This window comes from Neolamprologus multifasciatus, unplaced genomic scaffold, assembly GCF_963576455.1.
Source record: "Neolamprologus multifasciatus unplaced genomic scaffold, fNeoMul1.2 chr13_unloc_7, whole genome shotgun sequence".
NCBI lineage: Eukaryota > Metazoa > Chordata > Actinopteri > Cichliformes > Cichlidae > Neolamprologus > Neolamprologus multifasciatus.
Window position 1 is genome coordinate 5,819 of NW_028181980.1, and position 18,540 is coordinate 24,358.

At 40.8% G+C, this 18,540-nt stretch overlaps 2 long non-coding RNA genes across 9 annotated transcripts in view; both read right to left on the bottom strand.

Annotated features, from left to right (window-relative positions):
• Positions 1–1,561: 1,561 nt before the first annotated feature.
• The window catches only part of LOC146490387 (uncharacterized), a 58,621-nt gene continuing 41,642 nt past the window's right edge, over positions 1,562–18,540 (bottom strand). For all 8 annotated transcript variants that reach the window (XR_014872776.1, XR_014872778.1, XR_014872774.1 and 5 more), the window contains one exon: positions 1,562–1,628. This is a non-coding gene — a long non-coding RNA (uncharacterized LOC146490387). The remainder of the gene's footprint in view (positions 1,629–18,540) is intronic.
• Positions 15,081–18,539, bottom strand: LOC146490388 (uncharacterized). Its single transcript, XR_014872779.1, has 2 exons — positions 17,040–18,539; positions 15,081–16,937 (listed from the first exon to the last, which is right to left on the bottom strand). It is a non-coding gene; the product is annotated as an uncharacterized LOC146490388 (long non-coding RNA).

Genomic DNA, 18,540 nt, shown 5'->3' on the forward strand with positions numbered 1-18,540 from the left:
CCTACGGAGGAAAGACTCACTGCTCACCACTCAAACAGTCGACACTAATAAAAAGTTTGTTTTGGATGATTTTTGTCCAATTCATCCCTAACCCTAACCCTAACCCTAAACCATAAACCATAAACCCTAACCCTATCCATAACGCTAACCCTAACCTTTAACCCTATCCATAACCCTAACCCTAACGCTAACCCTAACCCTAAGTCAGCAGCACAGGCAATGATTGTGGCAAAGCTTGCCTCACAGGAAATACTGGCCCTGGTGTGGTGAATAAGGCTTCAGCCAGAAGCACAACAGGCTGTGGTGTGGCAAAGATGGCAGCTTCCTCCTGCGTATAGTTACAACTCTAAGCAACTGTCCTACGGAGGAAAGACTCACTGCTCACCACTCAAACAGTCGACACTAATAAAAAGTTTGTTTTGGATGATTTTTGTCCAATTCATCCCTAACCCTAACCCTAACCCTAAACCATAAACCTATCATAACCCTAACCCTAACCCTATCCATAACCCTAACCCTAACCCTATCCATAACCCTAACCCTAACCCTAACCCTAACCCTAAGTCAGCAGCACAGGCAATGATTGTGGCAAAGCTTGCCTCACAGGAAATACTGGCCCTGGTGTGGTGAATAAGGCTTCAGCCAGAAGCACAACAGGCTGTGGTGTGGCAAAGATGGCAGCTTCCTCCTGCGTATAGTTACAACTCTAAGCAACTGTCCTACGGAGGAAAGACTCACTGCTCACCACTCAAACAGTCGACACTAATAAAAAGTTTGTTTTGGATGATTTTTGTCCAATTCATCCCTAACCCTAACCCTAACCCTAAACCATAAACCATAAACCCTAACCCTATCCATAACCCTAACCCTAACTTAACCCTATCCATAACCCTAACCCTAACCCTAACCCTAACCCTAAGTCAGCAGCACAGGCAATGATTGTGGCAAAGCTTGCCTCACAGGAAATACTGGCCCTGGTGTGGTGAATAAGGCTTCAGCCAGAAGCACAACAGGCTGTGGTGTGGCAAAGATGGCAGCTTCCTCCTGCGTATAGTTACAACTCTAAGCAACTGTCCTACGGAGGAAAGACTCACTGCTCACCACTCAAACAGTCGACACTAATAAAAAGTTTGTTTTGGATGATTTTTGTCCAATTCATCCCTAACCCTAACCCTAACCCATAAACCATAAACCCTAACCCTATCCATAACCCTAACCCTAACCCTATCCATAACCCTAACCCTAACCCTAACCCTATCCATAACCCTAACCCTAACCCTAACCCTAAGTCAGCAGCACAGGCAATGATTGTGGCAAAGCTTGCCTCACAGGAAATACTGGCCCTGGTGTGGTGAATAAGGCTTCAGCCAGAAGCACAACAGGCTGTGGTGTGGCAAAGATGGCAGCTTCCTCCTGCGTATAGTTACAACTCTAAGCAACTGTCCTACGGAGGAAAGACTCACTGCTCACCACTCAAACAGTCGACACTAATAAAAAGTTTGTTTTGGATGATATTTGTCCAATTCATCCCTAACCCTAACCCTAACCCTAAACCATAAACCATAAACCCTAACCCTATCCATAACCCTAACCCTAACCCTAACCCTATCCATAACCCTAACCTAACCCTAACCCTAACCCTAAGTCAGCAGCACAGGCAATGATTGTGGCAAAGCTTGCCTCACAGGAAATACTGGCCCTGGTGTGGTGAATAAGGCTTCAGCCAGAAGCACAACAGGCTGTGGTGTGGCAAAGATGGCAGCTTCCTCCTGCGTATAGTTACAACTCTAAGCAACTGTCCTACGGAGGAAAGACTCACTGCTCACCACTCAAACAGTCGACACTAATAAAAAGTTTGTTTTGGATGATTTTTGTCCAATTCATCCCTAACCCTAACCCTAACCCTAAACCATAAACCATAAACCCTAACCCTATCCATAACCCTAACCCTAACCTTTAACCCTATCCATAACCCTAACCCTAACGCTAACCCTAACCCTAAGTCAGCAGCACAGGCAATGATTGTGGCAAAGCTTGCCTCACAGGAAATACTGGCCCTGGTGTGGTGAATAAGGCTTCAGCCAGAAGCACAACAGGCTGTGGTGTGGCAAAGATGGCAGCTTCCTCCTGCGTATAGTTACAACTCTAAGCAACTGTCCTACGGAGGAAAGACTCACTGCTCACCACTCAAACAGTCGACACTAATAAAAAGTTTGTTTTGGATGATTTTTGTCCAATTCATCCCTAACCCTAACCCTAACCCTAAACCATAAACCCTAACCCTATCCATAACCCTAACCCTAACCCTATCCATAACCCTAACCCTAACCCTAACCCTAACCCTAAGTCAGCAGCACAGGCAATGATTGTGGCAAAGCTTGCCTCACAGGAAATACTGGCCCTGGCTGTGGTGAATAAGGCTTCAGCCAGAAGCACAACAGGCTGTGGTGTGGCAAAGATGGCAGCTTCCTCCTGCGTATAGTTACAACTCTAAGCAACTGTCCTACGGAGGAAAGACTCACTGCTCACCACTCAAACAGTCGACACTAATAAAAAGTTTGTTTTGGATGATTTTTGTCCAATTCATCCCTAACCCTAACCCTAAACCATAAACCCTAACCCTATCAATAACCCTAACCCTAACCCTATCCATAACCCTAACCCTAACCCTATTCATAACCCTAACCCTAACCCTAACCTTAATAAGGGGCGGCAAGGTGAGAATATCACTCATCTGGAAGAAATTCCAACAATTTCAAAAAATCATATTTGTTACAAAACATCTCAAAAGCATTTCATCTTTTGGATTATAGTAGATCTAGAAGTGCTTTATCAGTACATTTTTTTTTGTTTTCATATCACTTAGTGCTCTTTTGTGAAAAATCATCAAAGTTACAATTTTCATTGCAGTACCGCTGGTTTCAGGGGGGCGCCAGCGCTCCATGGAACACCAACTTGGAATGGGAAATTATATTTGGAATTGCCGATCCCTTTATTCATTTGGATACATTTGCATGTCACACTTGGACTTTAGATTCCTGCATTGATGGATGTACCATTTGGAAGTTCACTTTTTTCTTCTTACGTTAATACATCTGATACAGGAGTTAACTGTTCTTTCCTATATTTTTGGATGTTTCAGTTGTATTTCAAAACATGAATGTCCTGTCTCCTGTTCTGTTTTTTTGTGTGTTTATGTGTCTTTTTGCTGTTATTACAACCAAATTTCCCTTTGTGGGACAATTAAAGGATACTCTACATATGTGATGAAAAGAGTTCCAATCAGCCCATAGACCAAAAAGGCATTTTTATCAAAGTTGGGGATTAAAGATGGTTTTACCTTTTTACAAGTAGCTTGAAACATTATTTATATGATACAAGGATCAAGAAGTGGTCAATTTAAGATCAATTTGGGATTCAAGATGAATATCGGATCTTCCTTTCGGAATGGTTGTAAATCATGATGTTATGGCATAGTATATGGTTTTTAATCTTTTTATCCAATACTTTACAGGTGTGGTGACAAGCATTCCTGAAAAAACTCAGTCCACAGTGTCATTGAAATTAAAGTTTGTAATTCATATAATTTATACTTATCAGGGGCAGCTGCTATCACGCTGACATATGTTACGAGACCACATCATCAGATAATCGTCTGCTGGACTGAATGAGTTAGCAAAGATAATAATCCTTTTAGTTTAGGAGATAGACAGTGGGGAGTCAGGTAGGTGAATCCTTCAGGCAGATGAGTCCTTCAGGTAGGTCAGTCCTTAAAATTTAGAGTGTTTTTTCACAGGAGCTTCTGCAACAAAGGTATGATAAACTCCGCTGATAAGAGAACACAATGGAGATTGGGACATCATGGAGGAGTATTCATGAAGAAGAGCCACAGAATGCTAAATGAAGATCATTCATACCTATATTAACTGTCCAAGACTGATTTGGGCCTCGACAGAGTCCTGATTCTTCTGATTAGGAAATTAAACGCTGGTTTCTGTCATTCTGATTCTGATTATGGAATGGCTCTCAGTGCAAGTCAATGTAACTTATAGAAATTTATAAAAAATCCTTTGGGGTTAGGAGGTTGAGAGGGCTGTGGATCAGAGTAAGATGTCAGGCAGGTGAATTCTGATAATGAAATTGCATCCTAGTAGTCAAATGACTTTCAAAGGAAATTAAGACAATCCTGTGAAAATAGTTTCTTTCATTTGAAAAAGCCAATATTCATGACCTAATGGAACAGTTTATAGCTTATAAATCTTAAGTAGTTTGGAAATGATCTTCTAAACCCTCAATCATAGAAATGCTTTTAAGTTAGGCTCAAGAGAAGCGTAGAGTGTTTCTTTTTCTATCTTCTTTTTTCAATTGCTATGTGTATATACACCTCTTTGCACTTTGAATATTAGTCATTATTAATTTCTGGCTGTCTTTCACAGTGAGGCTTCATCCTGTCTTCTAGCTGGTCACAGTAGATGGCAGACCCTTCCTGAGCATAGTACTGCTGGAGGTTTCTCCTGTTAAAAGGGAGGTTTTCCTTGCAGCTGTCATCAAACCCTTTGCTCATACTCAGTTTTCTTTGTATTATTGTAAGGGTCTTTACCTTAAATTATTAGGCAGCTCAAAGCAAATGTTTGTGTCACTTGGCATTATATACACAAAACTGAATTGAGTTTACCTCTGACTTTGTGTAATCAATCACCTGTCATGGTCCTGGTTCATCTGACCCAGCGTTTTGTGTCTGTTATTATTAGTGCTATATATTCTGGTTGTGGTTTTCTAGTTCTTTGGTTTTGGGTTATGATTTTTCTCAGTTTAGTGTTAAGTCATCCCTGTCTGTGTGTCCCTTCTGTATGTCATGTCTCTTAGTTCTGTCAGTGTATATTACCTGTTTTATTGTGAAAGTCTGTGTCTTATGTCAGTGTATTCAGGTCTCCCTGTCTCGTCATGTCAATTAGGTTCAGCCGTGTCTCCCTCATGCTCCTCATGGCACTGTCTATGTTGTCCTCCTGAGTCTTCTTGTGTTTCTGCTATACGTTTTAAGTTTTCAGGTTTTCAGTTTTATTAATTTTCTCAGTATGTTATCCTTAGTTTCTGTTTATGCCCTCTCCGGCTCTGTTTGCACCTAACCTCCTGAATAAAACTCCCTTGTATCTAAGCCGTGCCTGCATTTTGGACGTGGAGATGCCTGGCTCGTCGGAGCCACCTCCGAGAAGAAAGCAGAGCCGCGCTGCCTGCACGTCTCTCCACAGCAGGGTTTTGGGACTTCAGAGCAGCAAGATGTGGTGAGTGAAAGAGATACCGTTTCTGTTTTTTCATAAATTGGGACTGTTTATTTTGGGGCTGTTTTTCGTATGCCTAATGGGAATAACGGTGGCTCCCTGATTTTTACCTATGATCACAGAGACTCCCTTTTCTGAAACCATACCTGAGACTGTCAGCTCTAGCTTTAAAGATTTAGGGGACTGCTGTCCACCTGCATCTGCTCACTCTGAACAGTGAGCTGATTTCACTAAAACTTTTTTTCATTGACAAATGACCAGGCTCAATCTGTGATCCTACTCAGCTCCTACTTCAGCCTCCATCATCTCCCCAGTGTGCAGCCCTGCTGTCTGTATTTTCATCGGTTCAGTCTCCAGTGTTGCCGCCGGTTCAGTCTTCAGCTCACTCACCTGCTGCTCAGCTGTCTGCAGTTCAGTCGCCAGCTTGGGCTTGTGTTCCTGCTCTTAGCACTTTAGCACAGCCTGCAGGTCAGTTACCTACTCTGTTGTCTGCGGTTCAGCTACATGCTCAGTGTGCAGCTCAACCTTCTCCCTGGTGTGCAGTTCAATCATTAACGCAGCTTATGGTTCAATCACTATTTTAGGTATTAACTTAACAGTCAGTACAGTCATCAGTTCAGTCATCCACTCAACCATCAATTCAGCTAGCTATACAGCCAGGGGTCCCCACACCTACTGGCCCTGCATCTGCTCCTGCTGCTAACTCAGGTGAGCTAATCTAGTACTCCGTGGCTCCCAGGAGAGCCCGGCAAGCACTTCCTTGTGTCCGTTGGGGGCTCTGGAGAGCATGGCTAACAGTTCCTTTTGTCTACTGGGACAAAAGGTCTTCTGGCTCCACTGGAGGGTCTGAGGGGCCCATTCAGCCATCTTCTGTTCCTGCTGGATGGTCCAAAGGGCCCGTTTAGCCATCTGCCTCTGCTGAATGATCTGAGGGGCCCATTCAGCCATCTTCTGTTCCCGCTGGATGGTCCAAAGGGCCCGTTCAGCCATCTTCTGTACCTGCTAGAGGGTCCCAGGGGCCCGTTCAGCCATCTGCCTCTGCTGGAGGGTCCTATGGGCCCGTTCAGCTATCTTCTGCCTCTTCTGGGGGGCCTGAGGAGATGCTCCATACATCTTCAGTCCCTGCTGAAGGATCTGAGGAATTGCTTCAGCACCTCGTGTCCGCTGATAACTCTGGTGAGTCCTTTTAGCCACCATCTGCAGCTCCCATGCCGTTGCCTGCAGCACCGCCACCGGCTCAAACGTGTGTGACGGCCACATCGCCTGTTGTTGTTACTCCATTGTCTGGTCCTGCCTCGTCTGAGCCACGTTCAGCACATTGTTACCGGCAGCTTTCCAGGCCATTGGCTGGACATCCCTGCTCCAAAGACAAATTCTCAATCCACTTGTCATCAGATTCCTTCAACACTATATGTGGTTACAAGTCTAGGCTCTGTATTTTTCCATTTTTAGCTTTTCACTGTGAAATTTTCTTCTCATGTGCCTCACTTGCTGTACCAGCCTGCTTTTCCTTAATCATGGACACAAACCTGTTTCCCCTAGCATGCTGTTAAATAAATCTTTGAAACTTTGATGTTATCGCAGTATCTGCTTTCAGTCATTAGAATCACAATACTTTATTAATTCCTAGGAAAATTATGTACCTCAAAACAGCCCTGTAGTTCTGCTAATACCTCTTCTGACCACCCCCTGATGCTTCTCAGGATGGTTCTCTCCTCACAATCGGCACAGAGCAGGGGGTGAGGTCAATCAGATTGTGATCTGAGTGACCCAGTAGAGCAGGGCGATATGACCAAAAATATTTATAACGATATAACTGATGATATAATGAAAATAGACAAAATACTTTACAACTCAACAACTTTATTAGAAAAAAACATATATTGATGTTTTATATTTTAAAAATGTATGAAAACATGTATTTTCACTTAAACAAGCAACTGATGCCAAAAGGCATTTCCAGTGGAAATTGGCCGACATATCCTCAGCATTACCATGTATAATATCCACAATACTTAAAAAGAGGTTATACACACACAATACGGTAATATTATGTTGAAGCACAGCACGTATCACTCCGCGAGGCTCCGTAATGCTTCGACAGTCCATCAAGCGGTGCGGGTTCATAGCTTAGCGAAGTCGTACTGAACATTCGATAAATTTTTGAGCGCCGTGCACATAAATTCATTTTGAGGTCAGTAAACACAACCAGAATTCATACATAAGACACACGGGATTATAAGGGGCTCTGTCGACTTTCAGAAAAATGAAAGGATTCATTCTAAGTGCGTCGTATTTTGTAAAAAACACGGTAATAACGACGGCCCGCTAGCATGACTACCAAAAATAGTGCTTTGTGTATCTGACGGATGAAAGCTAAACCAGTTCCACCCCATATGGAAAAGAAATAGTAAAAACATATATGATTTACTCATGAAAGTGGCCACTTTCTCATTACTTTCATATATTTTTTAGTAAGTATCCAAAACATACAAGTTTCATTATATAATTTTTCAAGGGATCTTATGTGTTTTTACTCTTGTATGCTTTTCATACAAGTTTTATACAAGACAGATGCAAACTTTATAAGATTTATATATATCTTTTCCATATGGGACACCACTGAAGTTGCAGCATTTTTACAAACCAGTTCTGGTTAATCTGTTTCATTCAACGATCCGCTTTCCCCCTTCTCATTCTCTGTCGCCGCCATGATTTTTCCGTCATGTGCATATGAAAACAAAGGCACTGCGCATGCGTTTTTCACCCATATTCTATTTTATATTTAATTTTCTTATTGTTGCCCAACATTATACCGGTATTACCATGAATGGTATGATATGGCCCAGCCTTACTACCAGTGTGGAGAGAGAAGAGAAGCTGTATGCGTCCTTGGCATTAGCATAGAGCAGATCTAAGATTCTCTCCCCCCTGGTGGGACAGGCCACATATTGTGTAAATGTTGGCAGTGTGTTGTCCAAGGTGACATGGTTAGGTATGTACAGACAGCAAGCCGAGGGGACATTAGAAAACCCACCCCAGCCCGCCGTTTCTTACAGAGGCAACTCTGGACTGAGACAGAGTCCAGGCCTTCTTCAGGAGACTGTTTCCAGAGCCCAAGCCCTGCGTTGAGGTGAGCCCAACTATATTTAGCCGGTACCTCTCAACCTCACGCACTAAATGAGGCTCCTTCCCTGCCAGAGAGGTGACATTCCATGTCCCAATTGACAGTCTTGGGATCAGTCTGCCAGGGCTTCCACTCCTGGCTGCCGCCCGGTACACGGTACACATGCACGCGACTCCTATGACGACTCCTGCGGGTGGTGGGCCTGCAGGAGGAGGGGCCCATATCCTCTTTTCAGGCTATGCCCGGCCGGGCCCCATGGACTAACGGCCGGCCACCAGACGCTCACCTTTGGGCACCTTCCCGAGCCTGGCTCCAGGCCGGGGCCCCAATAACCCTCTCCTGGGAAGGGGAAACTGTTCCCTCAGTGATATTCTAATAAGTTTCTTCTGAATTGCTCTTTGTCTGGTCCCTCACCCAGGATGAATTTGCTATGGGAGACCCTACTAGACATATTATGTATAACTAATACAACTAACTTAATTAACAAGATTTGCACAACTACCATTAGGATTTTTTTTTTTAATTTGAAAGTATACCTTGTAAAAAAGAAAATCTAACTTTGACTCTGTAGTATTGAATAAAGTGTTGTAACGAATGTCCACATAAACAAAACCTTGTTATCTAAGTTGCTGTTATTAGTAATAGTGGTAGTAGTAATATATATTAATTAGGAACAGATAATTGTATTAATCCGTAATAGGGCATTTTTTATCTGCTTACTCACACAACCGATAAAGATTATTAATCATAAATATGAATCTGACCCCTGTCAGCATTAAGTAGTCCAACAGCTAAATATGAGTAAAAATCTACAAAAAAAATGACATAAATCTTAATGTTACACAAACTGGACTTTGCTATCCTCCATTAACCCAGTGCAAGAATGAATACAAATGTTTTTAAAGTGAAAAAAACTTTATTGAACTTCCTTTTAATGTGCATTTGTTTAATTAGATGTATTTGTTGAAGTGGAGCAGGAGCAAGACCACTGCAGAGAATAAAGTGATCGCAGCAGCAGATGTAAGTGTATCCAACAGGTCAATGGATCCATTATTTGCCCACACGAACACCTAAAGCGTTTATGAGGATAAGATGTCCATGTTAGTTGATGCATTCTTTTATTGTGGTAAGTATCTCTGTATAACAAAGACAAACTGCTCTTGCCTGCAATGTTCTCCTGTAGGATTCTCATCTTGTAGGCTCAGACCAATGCGTGCTTCATTTTCAGCATTTTGAAAATGTATTTCCACTGCATGAAGCACAATGAATTTTTCAATAAAAACGTTGGAATATCATTTGGGACCACTGAATCTGAGGAAATCAAACATATGTAGAACCAACACTTGTACATACCTGACATTGTTCGCCCTTATTGTTCTGCTTGTGACAGAGACCAGTTCCAAAGATAAGCTGCATGCAGAGGAAATAATCATTACTATCTTGGAAGAAGTAGTGAATTTTTGTTCTATAAGTGGAAGCTCTAAAGATTTTAGTCAAAAAATTGGAAGAATTGTTGATTTCTATGTCTAAACTGGAAGCCCTACTGATTGGGATTAAAAAAAGAAACAAAAAACAGAAGAATTAGTAATTAGGATAAACAGAATGCTGACTGGACTCACCACTTAACAAATTATACTTCTCCAGACTTTGGCTGACATCACTATCTACTAGCAAATCAGATGATCGATTTCCGCTGTCTGTTATAAGACACTGTGATTTGGAATTGAGGATGACTCTGAGGAATTGTATGTGTCATTAAAGTAACTGTGTAATCAAATCTACTAATTTGCATATCATCCTTTAGGAATCACATTAGTGTGAAATGTGAAACCAGCTAGCTCCTGTGTTCACCGAGATATTCAACATCTCTTTATCTCAGTCGGTGATCCCCATATGCTTCAAAGAGTCCATCATTGTTCCTGTCCCAAAGAAACCCCACCCTGCTTCTCTCAATGACTATCGCCCTGTAGCCCTCACCTCAGTAGTGATGAAGTGCTTTGAACGCCTGGTCAGAGACTTCATCATTTCTTCACTACCAGACACACTGGACCCACTACAGTTCGCTTACCGTCCAAATCGTTCCACAGACGATGCCATCTCTCATCTCCTCTACACATCACTTACTCACTTGGACACTAGAAGGGGGAATTATGTTAAAATGCTCTTCATAGACTACAGCTCTGCATTTAATACCATAATTCCCTCCACACTCACCACCAAGCTGGAGCATCTGGGACTCAGCTCATCTATGTGTCAGTGGATCTCCAACTTCCTAACTGGCAGACCACAGGCAGTAAGGATGGGCGGACATGTCTCAGCCTCCACCACTCTCAGCACTGGAGCCCCCCAGGGGTGTGTTCTGAGCCCCCTGCTGTACTCCCTGTACACATATGACTGTGTGGCCACTACCAGCTCCACCACCATCATCAAGTTTGCTGAAGACACCGTCGTGGTGGGCCTGATCTCTGACAACAACGCGGCGGCCTACCTGAAGGAGATTAGGCCAGGAAGATCATGAAGGACCTCAGCCACCCCAACAACAGACTGTTCTCTCTGTTGAGGTCAGGAAAGCGATTCCGCTCCCTGAAGACCAACACAGAGAGACTGAGGAGGAGCTTCTTCCCGCAGGCGATACGGTCTCTCATTCACACCACCACACAGTACTGACCCACACATATAGTTCTTACACACACACACTGGACATTCTGGACATTGTTTTCACTTCATCACTTAAACCACTTTAAGCATATTTGCACTGCACAAGACACTATATAATGTGGATTGCACAACACTGGACATTATATTCCTCATTTCCAGTTAATATTTGTACAGCTGCTGTTATTGTGTGTATGTATATATTTATATTTATATTTCTCTTACATTCTTATATATGTCTATACTGTGTATTTTGCTGTACAGTTATTTTATTTTCAACTTTAATTTATATATTTTATCTTATTCTTCCCAGTTAAATTTACCCTTTACCCTTCATTCTAATTTGTGTTGTACAGTTATCTCATTCTTAACTTAATTTTTATATTTTATTTTATTCCTTCCTGGTTAAATTTACCCTTTTTTATTTTCATATTTATTTCCTATCTTATTCATAGCCTTCTCTTTTTTTCTTTAGGTCACGAGCAGTTGTCCAAGCATTTCACTGCATATCGTACTGTGTATGACTGTGTATGTGACAAATAAAAATTTGAATTTGAATTTGAAATGTGACTCGTTTGGAAATCCACATTGTGAAAGAAAAAACATAATTTGTTTTGAATAAAGTCCCGTGTTCTGTGTGATTAAAATGTGACTTGCTGTCTAAAAAGCCTAAAATGATTAGTAAGTCTACAATTACACTATATATACATGTGAGTACATTATAATTTTGCAATTCTTTCCATTACATAATGTTTGAATATCACAACTGTTGATACTGCCCCAAATTTGTAATGTTTCACTGTGTGGCTGACAGGAAATAGAACCCAAACACAGGACTCATACACGAGGAGGGATGAACTCAGCTTTATTGCCTGAAAAAACACAGGTACTGAACTAAAACAAGGAGCCATAAACAAGAAACTCAAATCAAAAACCAAGGACACAAGGGAGCTACACTGGGAACACAGGGAACCAGGAGGGGGGAGAAAACACACACTGTGAGGGGTTGACGCGACAACAAACTGAGGTAAAACAAACAATAAATACACAAGGAGAACAAGGAACAGCTGGGAGATACAGCTAAGGGCAATTACACACATGAAAAAAACGGGGAGGACAAACAAACCTGGAACATAAGGTCAGTGGGAGAAACTCAGAGATGGCAGATGAGGAAGGCTGGACAGAGAGACGCAGAGGAACATAGTGAATGAACACAGAGGACTGACACAAGTAGGGCTGATAAAAACACTCAAACACTAAACACAAGAACCACGGACTACACTGCCTATGATGCTACATTCTTTAGAGCTATACCTGTAGCATTCTACCTGTTAGCTTAGTACAACACTTAGTACAGTGGTTCCCAAACTTTTTTTTGCTGGGCCCCCCTTGTTTTACAGGAAAAATGTTCATGCCCCACAAACACGTCCTCCAACCACACACAGCCATATTTTGCTCCATTGCGGTTTATTTCACACCTCAAACATTTAGTAAGCAATTAAGCAAATACAAGTAATCTGCAATAAATTACAGGTAGTAATAAAATAAACTACCAACTCTTTTACGCTACGTCCACACCTACACGGGTATTTGTGAAAACGCAGCTGTTTCATCCACACGTCAACGGCGTTTCGAATCACCGAAAACGGAGATTTTTTTTAAAACTCATTTTTTGCGTTTATGTGTGGACGAGGAATACAGAGTTCGTCATGCAACGTCAAAGGTATGTGTCTTTTTCATGTCACGCTGTGGCCACGTTATTGTTTACATGAGATGAATTGCAGAATGGCAGATAGAGACAAAATACTGTTAATCTGACTATCTGCAGGTTTTACACGCTTACATATAAACACACAGTTACTGTCTCTCTATTCACAAAGGCAGAGGCGTCACGGTGTGATTATGTTACGTGTAGTTTTTTTTTTTCATGTGTAATAATATACAACATTGCTATCAATACATTTTTCAATAAATGCCTCTCTGGGCAAAATGGGTTTAAAAACCTAAACAACTGTGGGATACTGTTTAGTGTCCAAGCGTTTTGTTCCCCTCCCCCCCCCCCCCCCCCCCATCCTCGATTGAGTGGCATCCTCGAAAGAGTGTCCTTTATCCTTAAGATGCGAGGATGCCAATGTTCACATTTTGGACAGAGAGGACAGATGGTTTGAAAGAGGAGTGAAAGAAGCCATCTATGTCCACTGTGAGCGACCATCTTTGAACAGAGGCGGTGGTTTACGACACCAACTCTCTGCCATCTATAATCCAGTTTTGAGATCCCTTCCCAGACGCCTTAACGCCCACTCACACCCTGGGCCATCTGACCTCAGGAATTCGCATGATAAGGTGGGGCCAGGTTTCACAATGAACTCACCTGAAACTCTGGCTGATTGGGACCCACACCCAGTTCCACACCTTGGCTCAGTCGATTAGAGGATCATCAGGGGGTCCTTTTGTCCCTCTGTGGGGGGATACTCCCACTAGGTTTATATCTGGGACTCTCCACCATTTGACCTTAGAACTGAAGAAGCTTCTCGGATGAGAGGTGAAACGTCTTCAAGTAACTTAAAGAAGTCCAGACGCTTTTCTTTGCAAGCTCCTTTGACCATGTTTGTGGTTGTTACAGTAAAAATTATAACTTTTTCTACTCGGATTTATGTATTTTGTCTGATTTTAGATCAATTGTGTTAATACAGTATGTCAAAATGAAAACATAACAGTAAATTCAGACACGTGAGGTAGTGCTGAAAAGAATGATCCAATTTGCCAACATAGTTGAGGGTACCAGTACTTGAAATACGAGATGACTCTTTTGGAATCCTTTCAATAATTAAAATGAATTAAATGTAATTAAATTAATATATTAATTCCTTTTGGGAATCTTGCTAGTGCAATGTTTAACTCTTTTGAAATCACATCTTGTAAAAGTGATCTTTGATTCTCAAAATTCTTGCAGGTAGAGTCGCGTAGGGAGCTGCTCACGCTGGAAGTGGTGATTGAGGAGGAACCAAGACGCGGGGGACCTCACCAGCCAGTGGTGAAGGTTGGGAAGAACAAGGGAAATTCCCGGCCCGAAGTTGGGGTGCTGGCTTGACTGACCTCACTTCCACCCAAGACTGCGTGCTTTGCAGTCCTGCACAGCTGTCAGTGAGCCACGGCTGGATGGCTCATGGGGCTTAGTCAGGCAATCGGAATATGTGGTGGGGCATGGATTGTAATACCACTGCAGGTGAGATGGACGCACCTCTATGATCTTGCCTCGCCAGCTTAAAAGCTGTATCGGGTCCTGTGTTGAGGGTTGTTGCAGAGATGTGAAATAAAGCATGCTGAAACGCTTAAAAATTGACACTGGGCCTTCAGTGGTTTGTTACTGTGGTGCCAAAACCCAGGATTGTGGGCACTGCAGACCCACAACTGGACTGGCAAGGGGAGGAGCACTGCCACTCCCCCAAAGTTTGCTGTTGTACTCACAATGATCTTTTAGCCAATCAGAGAACTGAATTCTGCTATCTTTTAAAGGGTACTGGACCTTGGAAAGCAAGAATACCCATTAGGAATTTTGTGTGTAAATAATACTAAATTATTAGCAAGATTTAAGCTACCATTAGGAAATTTAAATATATATATATATATATATATATATATATATATATATATATATATATACCTTGTAAAAGAAATCAATAAACTTTGACTCTGTACTACTGAATTAAAGGTTTTACAAATGTTCAGATATATAAAGGATTGTTATCTAAGTTGCTATTGTCATTATTAGTAGTGTTAGAAGTGGTTGTAGTAATATATATTATTAATTAGTATCAGATACTTTTATTAATCCCGAAAGGGCAATTTATTTAAAATTATTCACAAAACCTATAAAAATTAATAATCATACAATTAATCGATTTGACCCATGTCAGAATTAAATAGTCTGACAGCTGAATATTAGTAGAAATACATTACACTGCATTTTTTACTTAGTCTTCGGAACAAAATGAGAATCACATTTGGATTCACTTGTAGTTTTCTTTTCTTGTGTACAGTTTGAACCACCATCTTGATGTCACACCAACTGAACTTTGCCATCCTGCATTAACCCAGTGTGAGAATGAAGACACTCCATTTTGACATTTTTAAAGAGAAAAAACAAACTTTATTAAACTTCGTTTTAATGTGCATTTATATGATTAGATGTATTTGTTGAAATGGAGCAGGAGCAAGACCAACAAATAGAATAATATGGCTAAAGCAACTGTTGCAAATAGTATCCACCAGGTGAATGGATCCATTAATCGCTCAGATGTCCACCTACAAAGTTTATGGGAATAAGAAGATGTACATGTTACTGATTTTATTGTATCATTGTGGAAAATATCTGTATAAAACAAAGAAAAACTTTTTCATACCTGCAAAGTTGTCCTGTAGGATTCTCATCTTGTAAGCTCCGACCAATGCTTGCTTCATTGTCAGCATTTTGCATCGGCATTTCCACTGCATGAAGCACAAACATTTGTAGATCTAACACACTGGCACATACCTGACATTCAGAAAGTAGGAATAAGAAAAAAATAAACCAATTTCCAAAGATAAGATGCATACAGATGGAATTATCATTATTATCTTGGAAGGATTGGAAGGACTTGGAAGTAATTTCTATTCTATAAGTGGAAGATCTATCACTCATCTATCAGTAAAAAATTGGAAGAATTACTGATTTGAATTATAAAATTGTAAGATGTAGGGATCAAGATTTTTTAAAAAGCCAGAAGAATTAGTAATTTAGAGTTAAGGAATGGTGATTAGACTTCCCATTTATCAAATCACCCTTCTCAGGACTTCTACTCAAATCACTGTCGATTAGCAAATCAAATAATCCATTACTAAACTAACTTGAAATCAAGGATGATTTTTTTGTGTAATTAATGCGACAAACCTGATTAATGGCATTTGTATATCATCCTTGTAAGTGTACTGCAACTTTGATCTGGAATTACACCTTCTCAAATAAATTAATGAACTATTTAAATAAAGTGTTGTTTTAATCTACAGTTGAGAAATTGGATTTTTAATCTAAAATCCTTCAAGTAATGCGCAGGGCTATCAGTACAAAAAGAACATCAGCACAATGTTTAAATCATTAGTGATTTATATTCTTTAACGGGAAGAACTAGAGATTAATATCATAAAAATGAAAGCATTAGTGATTTTCATTGAACTTACCTTGAAGCAAATCTTTTCCAGTCTGCTGTATTCTTACCACACTCTGACATCACTGCCCCTCCCACCCAAACTCATGACTACAAAGACCTTTCAGCCAATCACATTATTAATTTTGCCTATATTACAAGGTACTAGTACTTGGAATTGAAGATAATTTGCTTGGAGTCTTTTCTGTAATTATAATAAATAACATTCAGTGAATCTGTTTTGTGAATCTTATTAGTGTACTGTAACTTTAATCTGGAATTACACCTTTTCAAAGAAATGAATAAACTTGTTTTTTTTTTTAAGTGTTGTTTTAATCTACAGTTAAAATGGAGTTTTAATCTAAAGTGCTTCAAGTAGTCAGTAGGTATATAACAGTACTTTATAAGAAGGATTACATTACAATGCTGCTCCTCATGTTGTGATTCAGCTGCAAATCTTTGCATTATATTCTTTTTGAATACCATGAGTGTTGACTTTTCCCATCCTCCATCAGTGTGAGAAAGAAAACACAGGATTTTGCCATTGAACAACAAGAACTTTATTGAACTTTATCTGAACATTGTTGTATATGAACATATGTGTGCAGGTGCATGCATGCTTTTGTGTGTGTAGCTATGTTTGTGTGTCTTTATTGGCAGTCATTTTCCTTTCCCATCAGCAACACCGTTTGCCTGCAAAGACAAATGAAGAGAGGAGATTCTTAGTATTTGTTGCAGTAACTCATTTCATCTGATATTTCACTTGTTGTTGGCTGTGTTACTCTGTTAACTTACATTCACTGGCACACCATCATTGCTGGACTGAGGCTCTTTAACGGCTTCAGAAATCTCCAACTTCCTAGTTTCATCCTGTGACTCCAGGTCATCTTTTTCCACCAGTGGTGGTTTATTGCTTTTCACAGGGTCCTCAGGAATTGGAGTCCTCCCTCTTCTATCCATTTTCCTCTTCTTGTAAGGAGCCCACTTGACTCAGGACTTGCAATACTGTGTTTAATGAGAAATTATTTTTAAAACTACGTAAAATATAAACAAAAACATCAAATGCAGTTCAGATGTTTGGTGCACATAGCGTGGCATGTTTCCAAAGACACACTGCATACAGAGGACATCAGCACAATGTTGGAAGCATTAGTGATGTATATTACATAACTGGAATGTCCAGGGACAGGGATGAAAATTATGGAAGTTTAGCTATTTGTATTGTATCATTGGAAGGACTAAGGATTAGGATCATAACAAAAGGAAAGAATTAGTGGTTAGGATTGCACTTACCTTGAAACAAATCTTTGCCAGTATGCTGTACTCTCACCACACACTGACGTTATTGCTCCTCCCCCCAAAGTTCATGACGAGGCAGATCCTTCAGCCAATCACACGGTCTAATTTACCAACATAGTTGATGGTGCCAGTACTTGGAATGGAAGATGAGTCATTTGGAATCTTTTCTATAACTAAAATAAACTAAATGTAATCAAATTAAATTAAAATAATATATTAACAGCTTTTGGGAATCTTATTAGTGCAACATTTAACTCTTTTGAAATCACAGTTTGTTAAAGTGATCATTGATTTTCAAAATTCTTGCTGGTAGATACTCCAATAAAATAACTTCAAACAAAAAACGTAAAAGAATTGTTGGTGCTGATGTCAGAGATAAACCAGGGTGAAAGGCATTACCATCTGATCAGTGTGATGTGGTGGAGAAGGTAGGTGGAATGATCGACGCTAACAATGACAGAAAAAAGGGAATTTTTATCCAGTTATTGGAGTGTCTGTTAATGGAAGTGAATACCTCCTGTTAAAAGGCAGGTTTTTCTTGCCACTGTCCCCAAAGCCTTTGCTCATGATGGCCATCATCAGTTTTTTCCTGATTTCTTTGTATTATTTTCGGGTCTTAACCTGAAATTAAGCAGCTCGAGACACTATATAAACAAAATTGAATTGAATTGCATTCACATCTGACAATGAATACTCAATCACCAACTAATTAGATATCTTTTTCTGACTAACTTTTTCACGGTCAGGACCTGGCGGCAGTGTCGTTGCAATTCTGGTGTCCGACCACGGGTCCGGTGGTAGTGAAGGAGCTATGGTGGACTGCCATGTAGCAGTTCCGATGGGCAATGGTGAAGCACGGTAGGTGGTTTGTGATTAGCAGGCCATGCTGGACGTAGAGGTCCCTCCAGTGCTCTGACCTCCAGTTCCGACTGAGCAGGTCACTGGGGTGCGCTGACCTCCAGCTCTGACTTTGCGGGCCATTCCTGCACGCTGACCC